This window comes from Pinus tabuliformis, chromosome 4_1, assembly GCF_031772625.1.
Source record: "Pinus tabuliformis cultivar Carrire ecotype Pingquan chromosome 4_1, CPIR1, whole genome shotgun sequence".
Classification (NCBI taxonomy): domain Eukaryota; kingdom Viridiplantae; phylum Streptophyta; class Pinopsida; order Pinales; family Pinaceae; genus Pinus; species Pinus tabuliformis.
In genome coordinates this window covers 286,785,213-286,809,580 of record NC_142303.1, presented here as the reverse complement: position 1 = coordinate 286,809,580, position 24,368 = coordinate 286,785,213, and the positions used below count along the sequence as shown (strand labels likewise).

Genomic DNA, 24,368 nt, shown 5'->3' with positions numbered 1-24,368 from the left:
ATGTGGCATTACCTCTAGAATCTTTGTAGGAAAAACATCCTGATACTGTTGCAAGACAAGATACTTCCTCATTATTTCATCATATTTATCTTCCTTCCCTTTGTCACTAGAAACATGCACGACAAATAAAAAACATCCTTTTTTGCAGCTACACTTAGCTTTCATAACTACAACCATTCTCTTTGGTGTAGGCTTCTTCTTTCCTTGCAATATTCTCTTTTCTCCATCATCATCCAGAAACTCAATGGCCTTATCATAGCAATCCATCTTAGTCTAATGAATGAAAAACTAGTCCATGCCCAAAAGTATGCTGTATGAACCCAAAGGAAGAAAATTTAGATGTGTTGAAGTAGGCATACCATTAAGCTCAAATTCACAAGATCTCACCCAGTGATGAACTCTTCTCTTGGTCCCTATAGCCAGCTACACCAACCAAGATTTTGCATGCACTTCCTTATTCAACTAGACTAATCCACTAGGTTGGGACTAATATGGTTATAATTTGATCCATAATGAATTAAAATAGAAACAACTTGATCACAAACTTTAACTTCAATTTCGATAATGGGTGCCTAATGATCTTCCTGCATACTATCCACTGCTACATGTATATGAGGAACACTTTGGCCTACATCTCCAACTTCATGCGCCTCTTAAGCATTATGAATATGAGGCATGCCACCCTAATGTGATGGGAAATATCTCCTGCAATGTTCTCCATCACAGGTCCAACACCTCAAAGGTTTCTAGCTGTCACCTTTATTCTGCTACTCCTTAGACTGAGACTAATGTCCTCTCTCAACTACAATGACTTCTTATGAGTTCCCACTTTCTCCTTGTCACCTGCATCCTAATATCTTCCTTGATTCTTAGGTCAATTTCCTTTCGTCTTCTAATTACCTTTCCAGTCTTTCTTGAACTCATGCTTATGCTTGTCTGCTCATAACAACGGTTCAACTTTCTAGTGACTTCGTCCAATGACCAAGGCTCATCATACCCAATCTGATCTTTAAATGCTAGTGGTAGTCCACTAATGAAATTTTGGACCTTTGTTTTCTAATCGTTCAGATAAGGCACATATCTCAACATCTCTTGAAATCTAGTCATGTACTCTTCATCTATCATGAAATCTACCTTGAGCTCATAGAATTCACTGGTCTTTGCCATCATTATACCTCTCACACATGTACTTCTTCTTGAAGAGTCTTTCAAACTCATTCCAAGTCAACTCCTCTTCCTTGATGCCTCTGACATGTTTAAGATATTCCCACTAGATGTCTACCTTTCCCTTTATATTGAAGGTGTCTATCTTGGTTTTTGTGTTTTCTAAGTAATCATGCAATTTCAAGAACTTCTTCATCCCAACCAGCCATGCTTCTGTATCTTCTGATTTCTTCACATCCCCATCAAAAATAGGAGGCTTGGATTTCTTGAATTCTTCTGGAAAATATCCACACTTCCCCTATAACGATGTTGGCCGTGAGGATGATGATGTCTCTCAGAACTAGAGCTAGAATGAAATCCATGAGTGATAGCCCTATTTTCAAGTGTATCCTAGGGTCTACCATCTCTCACTATATCATCCCTATCCATCCTATACTCTTTCTGAGACCCACTTCCATCTACACCATTTTTATTTTCTTCATGTCCTTGAATGATCCCCCACTGTGCCCCTTTCTAAAATCTGAAAGGCTCTGAAGAATTAATGCATTAACCTAGACTTTATTTTCTTTAGATTTGGAAAGCCTTTCCTATTTTTGAATTCGCAGCTCATTGTTTGCCTTGCAACTCACAATTTCTACCTTCAAACTTCTCAATGTGTCTACCAAACCAAGAGAATGACCCTTTTCCTGCTTCTAAACTAATTTATCTAGTCCTACCAATGTATCTTCTAGCTTGTACAAAGATTCATATGAATTGTACTTAACTATCCTTCCCTTCATCTTTGGGCCTTCTATTTCCTACAATATTCCATTATTAGCTAAGTAAAAACATAATAAAAAACATACCTCAAGGTATCTCAGAGAAGGCCATTGCATCTACACAGGCCAATCCATATTATCACAATACAACATCACAATCATATGTCATAACCATAATAAAAAACAACCAACATGCATGCATGATAAACACATAGGCAACTGGCATGCATGCATAACAATCTACCTTTACCTCGAGGTTCAGTGATCTGCAACCTCACTCTAATATCAATCTGTAACCACCCCATCCCACATTTACCCTCTTTTACAAGCTCTCCAAGTAAACATGGTCTGAGAGTTACTATGACATGACCTCTCTTACTGAAACTTACTAAAAACCTCTCAGGGACACCATATCACGTAGGTGACAGAGCACAACCCCGGGTGATAAAATCCTAAGATGAAACTTATTTTAACTGAGCTGACATCCCAACCGCATGCATAAGATGCTATGAGTGTGGTTGGAAAGCTCTAGTCATGTGCACATGCCTCCCTCTATGTGGTTACAACAGAAATTTCCTAGTTCCATGCATGTAGCTCCAAAATTAGTGCCAATTTCCAGGGCTAGTCTATAGGTCACTACCCATAACAGCTTATAACTTTCAATAATAAAGTTTAAGGTCATGACAAGTCTATATGATAATTAGTAAGTCTAGATCTTTCTCCAAAGTTTCTGAACACATGAGAACATTTCATCAAACATATGGTAAACATAGTAACTATAGGTCATGAATGCATATATGTGTAATTTCTTGTTAACTTCGTTAGAGGACCATCAATAAGGCTCAATGCCCTCTTAAAATAACTGCAACAACACTATCTAGCCCACACATTCACATAACCATTCAATAACTTATCAGATCATGAATAAGATCCATAACAAGAGAACATCTTTTAACCAGGCCTAAAACCAATATATAACCAGAATGAATCCATGACAAATTAGTCATAAAATAAACACAATGACTAGTACATGTGCTCATTGATCACAATAATAAAATTATGCATATTAGTATATGAAAATTCCAACCATGTTAAGAAATTCACGTACCACCCGACCATAGATTGAGTTGAAACAAATATTTCTTTCACCCAATCACCCCTGTGTGAAATTTCCAAGCATGAATTTTGGATCTCATAAGACAAAATCAAAATAGAACCAACCATGGCTTGCAGAGGCCAACCCACTTCAACCTTCAACCACAGTGATTTCACATAATCCCACCCATAAATCACTAACACCAAAAAAGCTTGGATGCCTCCAACATTCTTTACCATACCCAGAGGAATTTTCCTGTCTCCACCCATCTATCAAGAGTTACAGAAGAAAACCTATCTCTATAACAACCCTTGTTAAAAATCCATGTAAAAATATATAATACCATGGTCATGCGACATGTATTCCAAGCTAAATGGTGGGAAAAGCATCCTAATGGGGTGCCACTTCGATTTATTAAAGGCTAAGGAAATTGGCAAAGGCAAAGGAAAAGGCTTCGGAAAGGAATGAGACATTAATTGGAATTTTATTTATGAAAATAATGGAAAATGAAGAAAATACAGGCCTCATTGATAAAAATTCTTATGAGGATCAATTGACAACCTTTTGTCAGTGTGAGATTTTACCTGTTCAGTTTTGGAGCTCTCTCCCTAGTCTCTTTCTCTCATATTCTTGGACACTTAGAGTTTTATTGGAGCACTCTTGGAGGAGTGTGGCATACTTGGGATTTGGAGCGAGGAGGAAAAGGAAAATCAAGGAAGGGCCTAGAATAACTCTCCATTGGCATACTCTTCTTTACTTGCCTAGAATAACTCTCCTTCGATTTACTAGAAGAAACCCTTCTTCGCTTTCCCAAAAGAAACTCTCCTTTGTAGTGTCCAAAAGAATCCTTGTTCTCACTTCTTCGCACTTCTTCTTTATGGCCTCTTCTTCGTACTTCTTCTTCAACGAATGCTTGTCAATTTTCTTACCTCTAAGTGACGCCGAGTGTGACTATATATAAGCCTCAACACATGTCCTTTAGGTCAACATGATCACTAGTATGTAGATTGATTTCTTATAGCAATTTCTTCCATCATTGTAGGCTGACTTGAAGAGGATATGTGACAAGGTCTTGGAGGATACTTTACATAAACAAGTTTGACCTTTTACAAAGTGTAACATGAATTCATTACATGACAATGACTCTAATATTTTATGACTAGATAAAAAATAATTCCTAAATACTCTTAATGGGAGTATTGACTCAAAAATAAAATCCTTTGCTCATGAAACCCATGAAGCAAGAAATACAATAATTTTATTTTTCTTCTTTACATCTCATTACATAAAATCATGATTACATGTCATTATGAATCTTTCCATGCAATATCTTACAAAATATATTATCAATCAATATGTTGAGCATGGTTGCAATGAACAAAATATAAGTTCTATATATATGAAACAAAATGAATATAACGCATGTCTATGTTCTATAATCTTAGCACAAACATTATTTAGCTGATCAACACATTTGTGGTAACATTGAGCCATGATCAAAGATTAAACCCACATGTTGGACATCAAAACAATATATCTGTACATGAAAAGGAAATTACTCAAGCAATAAAATAGAGTCTACTTACAAACAGTGACAACACAGCACACTTTGCATCGAATGCACACTAGCATAATGAGGAAATGCATTAGGTTGGTGGGCCCTTTCCAACTAGTGGTGTTGCCTTGAGTGAAATTTAAACCAAAACAATATTTAACACAAAAGAAACTCTTCTTTCATTTCCCAAAAGAAACTCTTCTTCGCTTTCCCAGAAGAATAGGTCGACATGATCACTAGTATTTAGGTTGATTTCTTCTAGCAATTCCTTCCATCATTGTAAGTCGACTTGAAGAGGATATGTGACAAGGTCTTGGAGGATACTTTACGTAGACAAGTTTTACCTTTTACAAAGTGTAACAAGAATTCATTACATGACAATGAATCTAATATTTTATGACTAGATGAAAAATAATTCCTAAATACTCTCAATGGGAGTCTTATCTCAAAAATAAAATCTCTTGCTCATGAAACCCATGATGCAAGCAGTGTAATAATTTTATTTTTCTTCTCTACATCTCATTACGTAAAATCATGATTACATTTCATTATGAATCTATCCATTCAATATCTTACAAAATATATTATCAATCAACATGTTGAGCATGGTCACAATGAACAAAATATATGTCCTATATATATGAAGCAAAATGAATATTACTGATGGATATGTTCTATAATCTTAGCACAAACATTACTTAGCTAATCAACACATTTGTTGTAACATTGAGCTATTATCAAATATTAAACCCACATGTTGGACATCAAAATAATATATATGTACATGAAAAGGAAATTACTGAAGCAACAAAATAGAGTCCACTTACAAACAGTGACAACAAACCACACTTTGCATTGAAGGCACACTAGCATAATGAGGAAATGCACTAGGTTGGTGGGTCCTTTCCAACTAGAGGTGTGGCCTTGAGTGAAATTTAAACCAAAACAATATTTAGCACGAAACACAGAGCTTGAACAATAACAACAAGATTTTCATTAAAAATACAACAAATTGTATGAGGCGAAATACATAGGAGTGACCTCAATGGTCACAACACTGGGTTGTATTACAACAAAAACATGAATCCTATCTCTATTACCACTCACTAAAAAATAATAAGAGTCAAAGCTTTTTTATTATATTGAACATAGAAGAAACTGTATAGTTATCTCCCATAGATGAAATCCTATATTGAGTAAAACTCCAAGAGATCCAATGACATTGATGCATTTCTAGAGTGAAGGAGTAACGAAGTGCAAAGCTAGGGTTGAGCCACAATTGAGTGCCTACATCCATGTGGAAGCAATCTGAATGGAGCGTCACCAACCATGATCGCAGTCACTAAGATTAGCCACTGAAGTGGAAGGCCAAATAGGTATTCAATGTGAATTGGAGATTTGATCTGGTAGGTGAAAAAACATCCTGAGGTTGATTGCGAAGAAACCCATGTGCCCATTCAAATTTGGGACAAGCACATTCATAACAAATGTGGAGTTTGGTTGTAGGAACCCAAAAGGGTTGTAAGACCTACTCAATCCCTCATTAGCAGCCTTAATAAATATTAATCCCTTTAAATGTATTCAAAACCATAGATAATCAACATAAAATAAATATTTACCTTGAAACCCCTAGTTAACATAATTTTTCATCATTATGGATAAAACATGATTTTATAGAGACAAAAATGGGGTTTTAAAAGGGGTCAAAAGTGGGAAACTAATAGTAAGAATATCATAAATTCCATGTCTCAACATATACAATGATTTTGTGAGCTTTTATTTCAACTACCAAGCTTTAATGTTTATTCCTATTCTAACTATCTTTATTTTTCCTAATTCAAATATCTAGAAAACATTTAGAAATTACCAAATCCCTAAGGGTTGGGTTTCTATATTTATACCCATATTCTGAGAGGGGTTTTGTCAATATTATGTAAAGAGATGAAGTATGACTCCTCATGGCTAAATGTGCTCTCTAAATCTAGTGGTATTGGGATGACAAAAAACTAAATGGCTAGTAGAAGTTTATATCTTCTACTCACCACAAATTAATGTCTATCGGAATCCTTAAGTCTTCTACTAAATAGTAGCTTAAGGATGACCATAATCCATGTGTTGATGGACTGTGGTTCATGCTACATCTTTGAATCCAAGGTTCCTAAATTGTAATGGAAAACGATGTAAATAATAGATTTGAATGCGTTATCATTCACTAGACATGATTCTTTAGATATATCTTCTTTTGTATTTTATTTCCTTTAATCTTCTCCGAAGGGATTATGCATGTTTTTGCCTAATGTCAATTTTGCTATTGTAGTCATAATGAAGATCACAACTCTTTTTTATTTTACTTCATTATCCTTTAGAAGATTCATTTGATTGATTCTTCTATCTCTAATCAAGGCATATAATTTCTCTAGTGTGATGAGTTATATTCCTCCTAAAATATTTCTCACATTTTGCAGCTTTCTACACTAGGGAGTCAAATGAGATGGATTTCATTTTCCCACTCTCTTATATGGATTCAATATAGTGTGTTTATGTAGGGCATAAATATTTTATGGATGTTATGATAGACATGCCTCTCTTCACTTTAATGGCATTATATTATGCATTATGGATTTGATCTCAGAGGGTAAACTCATGGGATCATCATCATTCAATTCCAGGTTGAATAGCTTCACCAACAATTGTACATGTTCCAGTTTTAAGTGAGAATCATGTACTTTCATCATTTAACTTCTTTTGGCTTTGTATGAGCCATAAATGTGAATATTATGATGGCTCACCTCTTCACTTACTGTGAAAAAAATCAAGGCATGTGGTTTGTTGTCTTTTTTCTTCAAAATAGATATTTCTTTAGATATTACATGATTTCTAGGTTCACTGGGTTTCCACTACGCTTCTCCTTTAAATTCCTTTGTAGTGTCCCCTTCACATACCCCATCCCATAAATCGTTAAAAATCATTGTGTTTTTTAATTTTTTGAACCATTATGAGTAGTTTTGTTCGCTAGTCAACACCACACCAATGGTAGAGATGAGATAATGGATATTTACAAGAAAGTATCTTAATTGGCTGTAGAACGCAATAAAACCATAAACCCTTATTAGAAATGGTAAAAAAAATATTGCATATAAATTGGTTGCTCAAAACTGAAACCATGCAAAGATGCTAACAACCAAATAGTAGTGGAAATATAATTCACACAAAAGGCATTTACATGCTGAAGGAAATGTCGATAAAATATTGAAAATGTGGAATGATCCCAAAAAGAAACTCTAAGACCTTAAATGTATAAGTTGTGAAGGGGATTTGAAATTCCTACAAGGAAGAAATATAGGAAGAGATACACTTTCATGCTACCATTTTATCATCACAAACTTAACCCATACACGAAACCCAACATAAATTCCCCTACAAGCTCCATTAGAAATTGACGCGAATGCTTCATAGATGACCCCACATATACTTTTTTTTGTGTTTCCATCTAACCACAACCAACCATTTCACAATCAATGGATGATTGTTTGAACTATGAAGGTTAGGATTATAGGACTGACCATTGCACTAAAATTTAACCCCAAGAGAAGAAATCAAAGCTGAGGTGGTTTTGGTAGGGTTTGATCTTGTAGTGGACACAAGACATGTGTGCAAAATGGTGATTGATCCCAAGGTTAAGACGGTGGGAATAGTAAAAATACACGTAGGAAGATGGCTTGGTAAAGGCATTGCTTGAGAGTATAACGAGAGAGGATTTTGGTGGGAGAGAGGCCATGCAATATGTTTCTAGGATTTTTAAGGGATAGATAGAGAAATTACTACAAAAAATTGGAGACCTATAGATCTCAAAGGTCAAGCATATGTAGGGAATATTGTAGAGACATAGTCTAAAATGAAGAGAGTTACACCAACTTTGACACCGCTATTTGAGATTGGTGAAAGGAAAAGCTACAACCTTGATTAATTTTCTGTTAATCCAATAATTCATATATATACAATGATTTTATGTCTTTTGGTGTGAACTTCTAAGGTCTAATGTCTCTTCCTAGTCTAACTATTTAGATTTCTCCTATTTTAAATATTTAGAAATTACCAAATCCCGTGTTACGGCTCTACCACTTCTTAAATGACACTTGCCTTGTATTATGGACATATATCTTTCCTCTAATATATTTGTTGTTGTTGTTGTTTTTTGTCTTTCTTCTAAAAATCATCTAACATTTTGGATTACACTTACTATTCTAATTTCTTTTTAATTTATTCCACACCATTTATTCTTTTCACTTTTTTCCAACTACATTTATTTACATCCTTAATCTCTCATAAACATCTTCTTTGAATACTTATCACCAATAATCTTATTCATCCAGTCATAACAAAAAAAACCCTTCTTAGTGCCAATGCACTCATAAATTAATGTGTGTAATCATGACTAATTCTTACCACATAAATTAATATGTGTAATCATGAACAATTCTTACCTAACAAAAGGTTTCCCACCGTATTAACTAATTTTTTCTTAGCAACTCTAATGACAATTAATATTAGTTGAACTCCTTTCCAATGCTTTATAAATCCTATCTCCACACATTAAATAATTTGTTCATGGGAAATTTAATGACAATTTAGTGGACATCCTTTACAATGTTTTATAAGTATTTATTCGGTTGTGGATTAATTATTCAATATTTTAAATTCATTTGGGATATGATTTTGTTTAAACTTTAGTATGAATTGTTTAGAATTATAAGTTATAATCTATAAAATTTGAATGTTTTAGAGATTTTTTAGATATTAAGTTTATTTATATATTAAGAAATACATTTTAAATAACAAGCTATACAAAAGTTCTATCATCAAATTAAAAAAATGTCAAGTAATTAAATTACTAAGCAAAAATTTTAAAATTTCTTTATCTTTTAATTCTAAAAATATTTTAAAAAATTCTTAACACACTAAAACCACATGATAATCTCTTTTAAAACATCTATATAATTTATTATTATTAGTAGTATTTCCCTTTCTTAGCCAACATTATACACCAAGTAATATTTTTAATATAAATATTTTATAGATATATAAAAATAATTAACTTCAAAAAAATCACACTCTTACTAAGTGACAATCTACATTATACAGCAAATAATATTTTTAATATAAATATTTTATAAGTATATAAAATTAATTAACTTACAAAAAAATCATACTCTCACTCAGTGACATTGACCTAATATGTGAAGATATGAGATTAATAAATTTAAATAAAAAAAATCACTCTCACTCAATGACATTGACCTAATAATGTGAAGATATGAGATTAATAAATTTAAATAGAGATTTAAGATAATATAATATATTATTAATAAAAATTTAAAATAAATGTAATATAAAATTGGATAAGAATATATGAAAACACATACTTTATATCACCATTTAAGTTAAAATGTTTTAAAACACTATATCAACCATGAGCAGAGCCACGCAAACCAGAAGCAACCGAAAACACGTAAACGCGAATTATAATTTTGAAAAACTTCACATCTCAGCTTACATAACCGTGACTGAAAAAAGCCAACAAAACCATTATTCTGTTTTTTCAGTTATCAAATACAAAGTGGTTGAGGAACCAACGGAAGATATGAAATAGAAAGTGTTTGAGGAACGAAAAAGCAGGAGATTGCTGTATGGTTATTACAATTGGGCTCCGGACAACGTGCTTGCCATCGCTCCAGGCCAGCGACGCAAAGAATGTTTGAGAATTGACCGTCGGAGGAAGTTGCAGGGGCTTGGCATTGACGGTCAGCGTGAAGCTCAACTTCTCGCCCCTCTTGGAAAACTTTAGCATTTTCGGCTCCACTGTCAACTCTATCCCTGTTGGAGCAGTGACGGTTGGCGTGTAAGTAGAAATGGTTGGACCAACCAGGGTGACCGTTCTGACGAAACTTGTGGACACGTTGGAAGACGACCTTTGACGCAAAAATGTAGAAAATGATGGATAATTGAAATTCCCAGACTGAGCTCCTTGAGCAGGACAAGTAACATTTGTGCGGGTGAGAACCTTGATGGAGTCTGGAGAATAAGCAAGACTGCATAGAAAATTCACATAGTCATCGACGCCCAGATCGTATATGAGCCCCGGATCCATAGCTCTCTGGGGATCCACGTGACCTGCGCCGAAATCAAAAGGTGTGGAAGCGATTCCGGTGGCTTCATCGGCCATCGGCACGTCGAGTTTATTCATATTGTCAAAAGTGTAAGCAGTGGTCATGATAGCAGATCTGATGGCGGCGGGGCTCCAGTCGGGATGCGCTCCTTTGAGCAACGCCGCGACCCCGCTTATGTGAGGGCATGACATGGAGGTCCCAGATTTTATGTTGAACTCTGTTCGCCTGCTATCAAATGGGAGGCCGGTAGGACCCACTGCGTCGGTCCAAGCAGCCAGAATGTTCACACCGGGGGCTATAACATCGGGTTTGAGAAGTTGAGTTGTTACCATGTTGGGCCCTCTGCTGGAAAAGGAAGCTACAACGGGAGCCGGCTTGACACCCAATTGGGTACCATGAAAAATTATGGTGGCCGTTGCGTTTATGGTTGACTGCATGTATCTGCGGATGGAATCCGCACCAGCGCTGCCCACTGCAGCGGCGGGGAGCAGATGGGCGTCGGCAATGAGCCCTTCGCCATCAGATGGGGTGTTAGCAAGTATCATTCCCACACCTCCGGCTTGCTGGACCACAGCCCCCTTGGCCACCCTCGCCCCCTTGGCCACCCTCGGATTATCCCCGCGCTCACACAACACGATCTTGCCTCTGACAACGTTGGGATCCAACGACCCCTCCTTGCACAGAGTAGCCGCAGATTTGTTGCTGCCCGCCTGAAAAGCATCCCCGGCATCGACAATAGGCACTGGACTTCGCCGGTTCAATCCTTTTCCACTGTACAACGACGCACCACGTATGACCGCCCCGTTGCCAAGGCGGAGATCGACGGGGAAGTCACGATCCATAGTGCCGGCCCCCACTGTGGTGAGCCAAGGGGCCACGTTTGACACCGTCCAAGCTTTGGGGCCGTGGTTTCCCGCTGACGCAGAAACGAATACCCCACGCTTCACCACCTCGAAGGTGCCAGCCGCAATGGTGTCTAGATCAAAAGGAAGCGCAGAAGAGGATATCGACAGAGAAAGAACGTTCACTCCATCGTCTACCGCCTTGTCCAGAGCAGACAGTATGTCTGACTCAAAGCAGCCTTTAGACCAACAAACCTTGTACACAGCAATACGTGCCTTGGGCGCAATACCTTTGGCGATACCCTGCGCATAACCCATCATGTCGCCTCCCGGAACGTAGCCGCCCGCGGCCGTGGAGGCGGTGTGCGTGCCATGACCATCCGAATCCCTCGGCGAACGCGACTCCAGAGTTTCGTTCATGGGACCAAAGATGTTTTCATAGCCCTGAGAGAAAAACCGCGCCCCCACCAGCTTCCGATTGCAGAGAGTGTTGGGGAAATTGGCCCCGCTTTCGCACTCGCCTTTCCAGTGCTTCGGAATGGGCCCCATGCCCTGGTCGCTGAAGCTCCGCCGTTCCGGCCATATGCCGGAGTCTAGGAAACCGATGACCACATCGGAGCCGTAATCGGACAACTCCGACAGGCCGCTTCCCTTAGGGATGTCGAGACCGAGGAAGTAAGGGGACCGTGTCGTCTGCAGCTGGCGTGCACGATCCTGGAACATGGCGAGAACGCCCGGTGTTTTCTTCATTTGGGCGGCTTCCTCTTCTGTTAGCCTTGCCGAGAATCCATGCAACACAGTGTTATAAGCATGAAGCTGCAATGCTTCGTCATGGTTTTGATCCTTAGAAGTGCTCGATTCCGTTTTGACGGCGGCCTTGACTGCAGCTGCAACGGTCGATCTGTACCATTGCTCGCTTGTATGAAAGGCTGTCGGTTTTGAGTTCCCGTCAACTCGAACAATGAATGTCTTGCGTCCATCGCTGGCAGATCCCACCACCAATTCTTGACACAGACACAACACTAATAACAACGACACCCATGAGATTGCCAGGGAAACCATTGAAGAATTCTGCTTCAGTGCCTCCATATCACTCTACTCCAATTCGTTTACAGAATAACAACCCTCAAACAAAATCGAAGGCAAATCTATACAGAAAATATGAAAACATCACACACCGAATTGCAATAGACTACCCAACCTTATTCTGCTTAAATAGTATGTTAGGGTGCACGCTCAATATGGATGTGTGTACATTTTCTCATTTGTTTAAGCTTTGCCCATAGGGTCAACCACATTTTCCCACGGAGTTTGGGAGTAGTCCAATTTCCAAAACGCATTGACAACAGCGTCCAGCGACTAATCTTATAGGTAATAGAATTCAAAAGTGTACTCGTTCAACAAAATTTTGAGTGGTATTATCATTTTAATAATTATGTATATGTTGTTGTATTGAGGCTTTTGTGATCTATATCAAGTTTAAGAGAGATTTTTTGGCGTAAATAACATGATATTTCATTGGTCGATGTGTTTCAAACCAACTAGCGTGGTCCATGGTCACGAAAAATTGAATAAACAAATCAAGGTTTGCACCTTAAATAGATAAATCAGAACCTCCAACGGCTATATTTAAGTAACAGATATATTGATAACGGCTAGATTTGACCCTTTAGTTAGGACATGATAATAACCATTATTTAATTAGAGAAAGTTAGTTATAAGATGGACCCTTTTTATACACTCACCATTATAAAAATGCATTAAAAAATAAAATTATAACCTAAATTAATTTAATTCCATAGTTAGTTAACAAAATTATTATATCTCAAAATTAAAGTAACTAGAAGTTAGTTAAAAATGTTATTAAATGTATAAATAATAGACCAATAGCTAGATATATTCTTATTAAAATATAAGTTAAAGGGATGTTTCATACCCTTATTTATAAATGAATATTAAATAAATGTCTTTGTTGAGAACGGTTATAGTAGACACTTGGGACAAAAGGCTTTCCTCAAAGCTGCTCAGAATTCATTCATTAAAAGGGATAAGAAGGAGCCGATTCCTGGTGTCCATATTCCGCTTGTTCAAGGGACCACGAATAGGATTGTGAGGATTCTTAAAAAGCATAATGTCCCCTCGACCTTTAGACCTCTTAACACCATTCGTAAGTCCCTCAAATAAGTGAAGGATCCTATTGACCCCAAGGACATGAAAGGGGTTTATATTATTCCTTGTTCATGTGGGACCCCCTATACTAGTCAGACTGGTAGCTCCATTAATCAAAGGATTAGTGAGCACATAGCTGACCTTAAGCATAGGAGAGTCAAGTCTTCTGCGTTAGTAGAGCATGTGGAGAAAACCAATCATCATGTCTGTATCGAAGAGGCTAGTGTTTTTGCTAGAGTGTCCCATTTCCATCACGTGAAATTTAGGGAAGCGGTTGAGATTGAAAAAATGCCTAACAATCTCAATACGGAGGATGGTTGGAAGATAGTAGTTGCTGGGTCCCAGCCCTCTCCTCCTAGTCGTTGTCTTCCTGTCTTCCCCTCCCTTTGTTTAGTCTTTTCTTATTGCTTTTTAAAATTTCCTCACGTTTTCTATTTCTTGTGGCCTTTGCTCTTTATGACTGATTTGTTGGTGTTTTTATGCTAATAAAGAAAATAGTTTGAAATTATTCTTATTTTAAAAAAAATTAGATATTAGAATATTCTTTCTTCCCTTAAATTACTTTAATATTTATATATTAACTATTAAAGTAGAATTAATTTATTTATAGGTGTTTAATACAGTCCCTTTTCAATAAATATAACTAAAAATTCCTATTTATAACTTTTATAATTAACGACTCTAATTTTTAGATTTAACAACTTGGTTCACTTACCATTAATTTAAATTATTTTATTTTAATTTATTTATTTTAATATATATTTATAATATCATTATTATAATTTAAATTACTCTTTATCATACCCTTAAATTACTCTATATTTATTTAACTTTTATAAATAATTTTTATTTTAAAATTAATTCTAGTTCATAATTGATTTATTTTAATATTCATTTATAAATAAGGGTATGAAACAACCCTTTAACTTATATTTTAATAAGAATATATCTAGCTATTGCTCTATTATTTATACATTTAATAACTTTTTTAACTAACTTTTAGTTACTCTAATTTTGAGATATAATAACTTTGTTAACTAACTATCGAATTAAATTAATTTAGGTTATAATTTTATTTTTTAATGCATTTTTATAATGGTGAGTGTATAAAAAGGGTCCATCTTATAACTAACCAGGGTAACTTATCTAATTAAATAATGGTTATTATCATATCCTAACTAACCGGTCAAATCTAGCCATTATCAATATAGTTGTTATCTGAATATCGCTGTTGGAGGTTCATTCAACTTGTCCTGACGATGAATCATAATGGTTGGTTCAAAACACGTCGACAAATGAAATATCATGTGATTTACCCCATAGTTATTATTAATAGTAATTTATTTTAAAATTGCATTTGAATCAGATACTAGCATACTTAGAAATTTATTTTAAAATTGCATTTGAATTTGAATCTGATAGTAACATGACAACTTTTATTTGTATGGTACGCCCAGGGATCCCTTATTAATTTTTTATTTTTTAGGTTTAGTCAAATTAACAGTTGTGATTTGGTTTTTGTTGAGTTTGTGAAAGTAATTAATTATATTAAATTGGGTTGAAACTCTAGAGTTGGAATGACAAGATTAACAACTCTCATTTGGTTCTGGTTGAGTTTGTGAAAGCAATTGATTATATTGAATTGGGTTGAGACTCTAGAGTTGGAATGACAAGATTAACAGTTGTGATTTGGTTCTTGTTGAGTTTGTGAAAGTAATTGATTATATTGAATTGGGTTGAGACTCTAGAGTTGGATTTTTGTTAAGTTTAGTCAAATTAATAGGAATTCTTATCTAGTTGGAAAAATAATTAATTAACATGAGACCCTTTATTTGTACGGCGAGGGATCCCTTACAATTTTTTTGTTTTTTAAGTTTGGTCAAATTAACAACTCCGTTTTGGTTCCCATTAAGTTGTGAAAGTATTTGATTATATTGAATTGGGTTGAGACTCCAGAGTTGGAATGACAATATTTATGACCACTAAGTTAGAGAGTGAATTTTTGTTAAGTTTAATCAAATTAACAATTGTGATTTGGTTCTTATTGAGTTTGTGAAAGTAATTAATTATATTGAATTGGGTTGATAGTGAAGAGTTTGGAATCACAAGATTTATAATTATTAAGTCACATTGTGCTTATAATGGAAAGTTCCACTTGGTCTTACTTCTTCTTAATTGTCTATATATTATCAATGATAATTTTAGCTTCACAAAGTTAAATTATTAGTTTTAGCCAAATCGATATTAGTTCTTGAGTTATCTAGAAATATTATTTTACACCTATATTAAGTTTTTTTTGTTTATTTATTTAAATTTTTAATAGAATTGAATACTAAAGTAATATATAAATTTTTTTATTTATAAGATAGAAGATAAATGGAAAAAAATATTAATTAAATAAATTGATAATTTTAATAACTTAAAACTTTTATTCAACTTACCAACCAGTTGAATAAAAATAGATACAACCATATTGGCTAAACTGAGTTTGAAAGGATTTGAATATCAAATATTTTTTCCTATCTAAATAACTAATTGCAATGTAAAATAAGTTTTCTTATATCTAAAATAATAATTGAAAATTCTATTTTGATTGTGTTATTACATTCATTTATTTATTTTTTAAAATTAGATAAAGTGAATAATATAATATATCAAAAATTTTAATGTATAATTATAGTTAATAAAAATATATATTTTTAAATATAATAAAATAAAAATTTAGAAAATATAATAAAGGAATAAAAAAAATATTATATTTATGATATAGAAAGTTTGTTTATTATGAAATTAATTTTAATTTTACAAAATTAATTATAATTTTATATATAGATTAATTTGATAATAAATTTAACTTCTTTTACTATAATAATAACTTAATTAAGGGCAGTTGATTTGGTTTTTTTGTCATCTAGATGGACTTATAAAAACATTTTATGCTTGTACCTAGATGAAAGAATTAGGCAAAGGCATATGCAATTCTTGAAGCACTCATTTCTAGCTCACATTAGTAATCAAAATGCTCTATAATCATGACTGAGTTTGGGGTCATCCTTAGCCATATGGCGATCCGATCTCTTTCTAAAAATAGCAAAATAAAAATATCTTTCAAAAATCAAAGTTCTCTTTCCCTATTTGCGACCCTTTAAGCTGCTTCATGTTCTCCAACAAAAAAAATCAAGAAAGTGGCAAATTACCCAACAAAGAGGCTAGTTTGGAAATAGGGATGTTATGGATCAATGAGAAAGTTTCAATATGCCCTATCCCCCAATGCTTCCAATGCTTAGTTTGGAAATATGAATTCTATGGATCCCCTAATGCTTCTCGTACCCCTTAAATGACTATATTAGTCATGTTTTCTATGATTTTGGGCGTTTTTCGGAAAATGTACATCTTTAGATATGATTGGTATGTTTTCTAGGTAATATTAATGACTATATTAGTCATCTTTTGTATGCTTTTCAGTGTTTTTCAGAAAATGTACATCTTTAGATATGATCAGTATGTTTTCTAGGTAATATTCTTTCTTGAGCGTATTGGAAGTTGGAAAACATATTCTTTCTTTAGTAGAAGTTAGAAAACATTCAATTCTTTTAATTAAAAACATGATTAAAAAAAAACTAAGATTAATTTGAAGCTCAAGTTACACATCAAATTGATACATAAAACCTCCTCCTTGTTTACAAGGCCAGAAGACAATTTGATTGTTAAACTTTCATACATATACTTTTGAGCATGCATTATTTTATTATTTTCATTTTAATAACAATTATGTCCAACTATTCTCATCACCATGATAAAGTTGAAAATGTGTTTTTTTTTGCTAAAGAAAAGACCTTAAATCCGCCTGAATGCTTAGATTTGGGTTCTTTTGCCTGTACGAAGAACATCTTATCCCCTGATGAACTCCATCTCCGCCGGACCTGGCCTTCCTCCTTTAATCTCGACCGTTGGGGTTGTCCAAAATATTTGACAGTTGTAGACCCATCTCGCAAGAAAAAACTACTCACCATTAACCGCAAGTGTCTGCAAACCAACCCGATCAATCTCAACCGTCGAAACGCCTTGTGAGATCCGATGGTGGAGAAGGAAATCACATCCGCCAACTTACGTGGAAGTTAGCGTGCGATAAAGGTGGTATTCCTCCCGACCCCACTGCCACGTGGAGCTTCCTGAGTGGGATCGCTCCCAAAAAGAAAAAACCGCTTCCCACTTGTGCGAGCCGCAATCAACAAAAAACCACCCAGGTCGCGGTAAGAATGGCTGAGAAAGAGAATCTCTGGTTTCACGGTCATCAAGTTTCATCTGCTCCCGAATGTTCACATCGTCGACCCTCCTTGACCCGATGCATGAAGCTTTCAGCGCCTTCCTTTCTACCACCCTTGAAGCTCTTTTATCCTCATCAGTATAACTGTAAATTTCCATGCATCCATTGATCCAGGAATCTCTGGTTATCTTTTCTAAACCGTTATCAAAAAACCCCATTGTGAGCATGCCTCTGATCAAACCCCTACTGGTTAACAATACCCGTCTCCATTGCTCTCTTAAGGAACGTTGTATTGTCTTCATTAGCTTGGTTTTGACAATCTATTTTTAGTCTATTTTTAGGGGATTCATGCCAATTCATCACTGCCCTATTATCTGTGCAGACCACTCCTTGATTGGCTAGCAAATATGCTAGCTTGTTGGCCTTTCTTTGCACATGTGCAAATCTGACTGTTCTCAGGCTCTGTAGATGACTATGAATCTGTTGGAAGACTTGAATTAACCTCCAATTTGAAGAGGCTTTTTCCGGTCTTATTCCCTAGCTTATTATTTTTATAGAGTTGATGACGAGCTCAGAGTCAGCTTCAATGATTGTGTTTTGATGTTTTTCCTGAACCAGGAACTCAATACATTGTTCCATGGCCACTAACTCCGCCATGTTGGTGGTGGTCTTTCCTAAGTTGCGATAAATGATGAAAATAATATCTCCCCTGTCATCTCTTAACACCCCTACATGGCCTGCCTCGCCGAGATTGCCTTTGGAAGCCCCATCGATGTTGAATTTGAGAAAGCGCTTAGGGGGAAGATGCCAAAAGTCTAGCTCAGGGTCCCCCATAGAGCCTTTCCTTACAAAGCCCTAAGGAACCAGTCCCTGCAAATCTAGCTGGCAGAGAATCCTCCAGTCTGTGGCCGAAGGGGGGTTCAAGGGAAGATTTCTAATGGTAGTACTAACCGTTTCCTTAATCTGTTTTAGGATCAAATCATAGATATTCTTGGAATAATTCTTAACATTCTTGAATATCCTATTGTTCCTTCCTTTCCAAACATTCCAAGTTATGAAACTTGGTGTAAGAGCCCATGCAGAACCAAGAACTTCATTATCCGAAAAGTTCTTTCTCCATTTGGTGAGAGTATTGAAAAGACATCCCATATCTCTGTTAGATTGTTGGAAGATAGCTGCAAAATAATCCCATAATCTGGAGGTGAAAATGAAATTGTTGAGAAGGTGCTCCATGGTCTCCTCTTAGGCTTCACAAAGTTGGCATCTAGAAGGCCCTAGGAATCCCCTTTTCCTAATATTATCCCAGGTTAGGATTTTCCTTTGCAGAACCAGCCACAGAAAGAGTTTAATTTTCATCCAACCCTGATGCTTCCAAAGGTTTTGTCAAGTCTTGTTAGGAGCATGGGGATCTAGTTAAAGGAGTATGAGTTTAGCCTCTTTAATATTGAAGTTCCCCTCATTGTTATTGCCCCATCTTAGCTGGTCATGCCCCCTAGAAACTACAATTTTCCTTTGCTCCAACATTTTCATTAGTCTTTCGGCCTTGGTTTTAAGATGTATGTCATCTTAGAGGTCTAATTTTCTCCAGTTTATCCATTTCCCTGAACTATTGGTTTGATCCTAAAAATCCCTAACTTGGGTGAGCTCCTTAGAATCAGTATCTGCTTTGAGGTCCTCCAGGTCCTCCTGTAAGAGAATAGGTTCTTGTTGCCATCTATCCTCCCAGAATAAAGCTAAGTCTCCCTCTCTAATTTCCCAGAAGCTATGGTCTTGAATTAATCTTTTGTTATCCCAGGCTTTGTTCCAAATATGAGATCCTCTTATATTCCCATCCATCCTTATGCATTCATTATCAGGCCAAGCACTTGCATATTTTTCTTTCCAAGTAATAGCCCATTGTGCTTCTGGTTCCTTTATCCATCGCCACCATAGTTTTTCCCCTAGAACCTTACAAAGAATCTCAGGATCATCCAATCCAAGACCCCTGTGGCTTTTGGGTTTGCATATTTTATCCCAGGAAACTAAGGCCCATTTCTTCTTTTCTTCCTCCTTGCCCCAAACAAAGTCTCTTTGTATGTTTCTCATTTGATGCAGAATTCCTTTAGGGGCAGGGATGGCAGAAAGCATAAAGATTGGGATTGATTGAAGAACAACTTTTGTGAGGACCAACCTGCCAGCCAAATTTAAAGATCTCATAGTCCATTTCCTGGTTTTGTCTTGCAACTTACTAATAATCGGCTCCCAAATACGTTTCTGAGATGGTTTTGCAGTTAAAGGAACCCCCAGGTATTTTGAGGGAGAGAGTCTCTTTGGAATCCCAGAATTCTAGTTATGTTCCTCTAAATAGCAATATGAGTATTGAAGAAAACGATCATACATTTGAAAAGATTAACTTCCAAGCTAGAGGCCATGGAAAAGTCCTTAGGGATTTGTTTGTAGGCAAGAGCTTCTTTGATGTGCGTGTTCCTTGCAACATGGTATCATCAACAAATTGTTGATGCGTTAAGGTCTGTCCATTGTCAGAGAGTTGTGTACCGCTAATATTACCAACTTCTTTTGCATACTTGTTGGCTTTGCCTAGACCTTCCATCATGAGAATGAAGAGAAAGGGAGATGGAGGGTCACCCTGCCTGAGGCCCGTGGAAGGGGTAAAAGTCTCCGAAGGAGAGCCATTGACAAGAATTGAAAAGCTAGAAGAAGTGATCAAAGCCAGGATCCATCTTACCCAATTGTGATCAAACCCGAAATCAATAAGAACCTTTTTGGTATAGTTCCAATTTAGATTATCATAAGATTTGGCTATATAAAGTTGCATGATCATTCCAGCTTTTCTCTTACTAGTAAGAGAGTGCACCACTTCACGAGCTTGGATGATGTTATTAAGAATTTGCCTTCCTTCCACATATCCATATTGTTCCCTAGAAACTAATAAAGGTAAGAGGGGTTTGAGTCTGTTTGCAACCACCTTTGCTATTATCTTGTAAACAACATTGCATAGAGCTATAGGTCTGAATCTATCAGGGGTTTGAGCTTGCTCCTATTTAGGGATCAGGGATATGAAGGAGGAATTTAGAGCTTTCAAAATGGTTTTGTATCTCCTGGAATCTTCCACTACCTACAAAATGTCTTATTTGACAATATTCCAGCAAGCTTTGAAGAAATCGACATTGAAACCATCCGGGCCTGGCGCCTTACCATTCTACATTTCTTTGAGAACCCCACTTGCCTCCTCTTCCATCACAGGCCTATAAGGGTTAGCATTATCCTCTCTGGAAACTATCCTGGGTATGTTCTTTGTGAATTCCTGGATGTAGTGTTCTCTATCATAACAAGGTTCTTGAGCAATGTTTCTAAAGTGTTGGACTAGCACTGCCTCTATTTCTTCATGAGAATTGAGATTATTTCCTCTTTCATCCTTAATCAAAGAAATTCTATTATGTGCTCTATTTGCCATGGTGGACTTGTGAAAAAATCAGGTGTTGCGTTCACCTTCTTTTAGCCATTGGATTCTATATTTTTGTCTCCAAAATATTTCCTCTTGACTGCATATATTCTCCCATTGCTGTTGATATCTGGTAGCTTGATCATGTCGAGATTTGTCATGGCCTTCTTTAATAAGGCCTTGGTTAAGTTCTTGTAGTTTGCCTTCAATCATTTTTCTTCTTAAAGATATTGCCAAATTTAGTTTTGATCCAGTCCTTAAGCCATAGCTTGATATGTTTTAATCTTTTCTGTAGGATAAACATTTTTGAACCCTGAATGTTTAAATCCTCTGCCCACCACTTGGTTACATTGTTGATGAAATCTGGGTGGGAAAGCCAAATATTTTCAAATCTAAAAGGTCTATTCTTGGGGTTACCGATGCCCTGCACCTCTAGTTGTATCGGCTAGTCATATGATCCCCCAAAGGGTAGCACTCCTGCTATCATTTCCTTGTCATCGAGCATAAGATCCTATGAGATTATGAATCTGTCTAATTTGGAAGCTACTTGAGACTCTCCTCCTCTTTTATTGTTCCAGGTGAATATGTCATTATGCATTTCAATATCCACCAGCTTCATTTCATCAATAAAGGTTTGAAAGGCCACAGAGTCTTTGCCTAGTACTCTAGTTCCCCTTTTTTTTTATGAGTGATTTAATCATGTTGAAATCACCCCATAAGATCCAAGGTATTCTTGCATGTCTATTTCTCAGAGTCTCCAGAGAGTTTAGAAGCCTCAATTTAGCATCCATTCTCTGTGAGCCATAAACATTTGTAACTAGATAGGTTTCCTTATCTCTTACTAGTTGAATTACTACAGATAAATAATTCCTAGATGCCTCTGCATCTATTAAGTCAATCTTTTGTGGATTCCACGGAGTGAGAATACCTCCTGCTGTATTCTCTGCCTTGACTTCCAGAAACTCAAATCTATTGAGCCATTTACTATGGATATCTCTTATCTTCTGAATGGAACACTTGGTCTCCTGTATGAAAATGACATCTGGAGATGCTTGTTTCATTCTATTACTCAGTAACCTTTGTTTTATTTTACAACCTAGACCTCTGGTATTCCAAGAAGTGAACTTCATAATTAAAGATTAGTAAATGAATAACTGGATAGGTCTTTCATCTTACCTGAATCTATCATTAGCTTTCTACATTCCATCAACACCTCATTCTACTTTTTTCTGCCCCTCTTCTTTCCTGGGATTCTGGGTGCTAGTCATGCCATATTTTTCATCATCTTCACTCCTTTGTTGCCTTGTTTATCTTTGTGATTTAGTCTGTCCAACCCTTTAGTTTGGGTCCTCCATAAAAACAGTTGCTGAACCCTATTGAACTCCTCTGTAGGTAATGAGTCTAGCCCTTCTTTGCTTCCTTGATTTAAGATACCTTCTAAATCTAGGTTCTCTTTCTCAAGAATTTCCTGGAGCTCATGGTCCTCCATATATGTCTCACTTTGGGTCATGTCAAGATCCATCGCCTATTCAGCATTACTCATCATAAATTCTTTTATTTTGTCGTTTTCTTGTGTTTTCTCATTTTCTTCTTCTTTCTCCTCCTCCACTCAGTTTCCTCCTTTTGCTTTATCAGTCTCCGTAGGACCTTCGTCTGCCTCGAGGGTTTGGAAAATGTTCTGGTTAACATGCTTCCCTGTGGCTTTGCTTGTTCTTAGTCCTATTTTGCTCCCTTTTCCTTTGTGTACCACCTTGAAGAAGCTTTTTGGATCCTCCGTTATATCAACTTTACTTTTTCCTCTATCTTACTGAGAGGGTAGTCTCTGACCAGATGTCCATGCTCGTGACATTTGCGACATCTGAAAGGAATGTGTTCATAATCTACTATTTTTATCCATTCCTCATCAAATACTTCCAGAATAACCTCATATGGCAACACTCCAGAGAGATCCATCTCCACACATATTCTAGTGAAGGAAGTGTAATTTCCCCTTCTAGTAGCCTCAGAAACTTTGACAAAACGCCCTAACTTATTTCCTATGGCTGATAGAGATTCTGTTTGCCAGTAATCAAGAGGTAGAGAGTAGAGTCTTACCCAGACTGGGACTGAGGTAAAAGTTTCACATTCCAGAACAAAGTTCATGATCGAAGGTCGCATATAGAGGCATGCAACAGCAAAAAAGTAAGGCCCTCCTTCAAACACTCTGTCTTTGTCTTCAATATTTGCAAAAACTACAGTGAAAAATCCCTCCGACCCAAGATGTAGGTCAATACTACCTTTTGGTTTCCAGTGGTATTTAATCCACATTTGTAAAGCTTTTTTAGTGGGCCATAGCCCCATGAATTTAAAAATGATTGCATATGTTTGCATGTGATTCCTGTGCACTTGCAATGCTGGATCATTTGAAATGACTCTAGGAATTACCGCTGCTTTGGGTTTGCATGGTCCCATGTGTGCTTTGTCTTTAGTGCTTTGCTCCTCGATTTCTTCCACCTTTTCCAATGCATCGTTGTGCTCCCTTGACTTGGTTCCCTCTTGCTCTTCTTCATTTATTCTATCTTTTCCTTCTGAAGGCTCTTTGTCATTTTCCATTAGTTTTTTTCCCCTGCTAACCATTGCCTGCTTGACGGAGGGAGTGGAGCTCCCTCCTGTGCGTCCTTTCATGGAGGACTACCTCTGAGATTGATTGAAACCCTGGTTATTTTCCTCCGCACCGTCGCCGCCTTCCTCCGGTTAGGGTTCGAAAGATCAAGTTGAAAATGTATTTAATAACACATAATTTCTCAAATTTAATTAGTAATATTATTATTATTGTTATTTTATATTTTTTTATATTTTTCTAAAAAATTCAATTACATTGTATATATTTAATTTACCTCTCTTTTTATGTCTAATTTTTTTTTCATCT

General features: G+C 36.2%; 1 pseudogene; it reads right to left on the bottom strand.

Moving 5' to 3' along the window:
- Nucleotides 1-10,172: 10,172 nt before the first annotated feature.
- On the bottom strand, nucleotides 10,173-18,236 carry LOC149175384 (subtilisin-like protease SBT1.5 pseudogene; annotated as a pseudogene).
- Nucleotides 18,237-24,368: the final 6,132 nt, after the last annotated feature.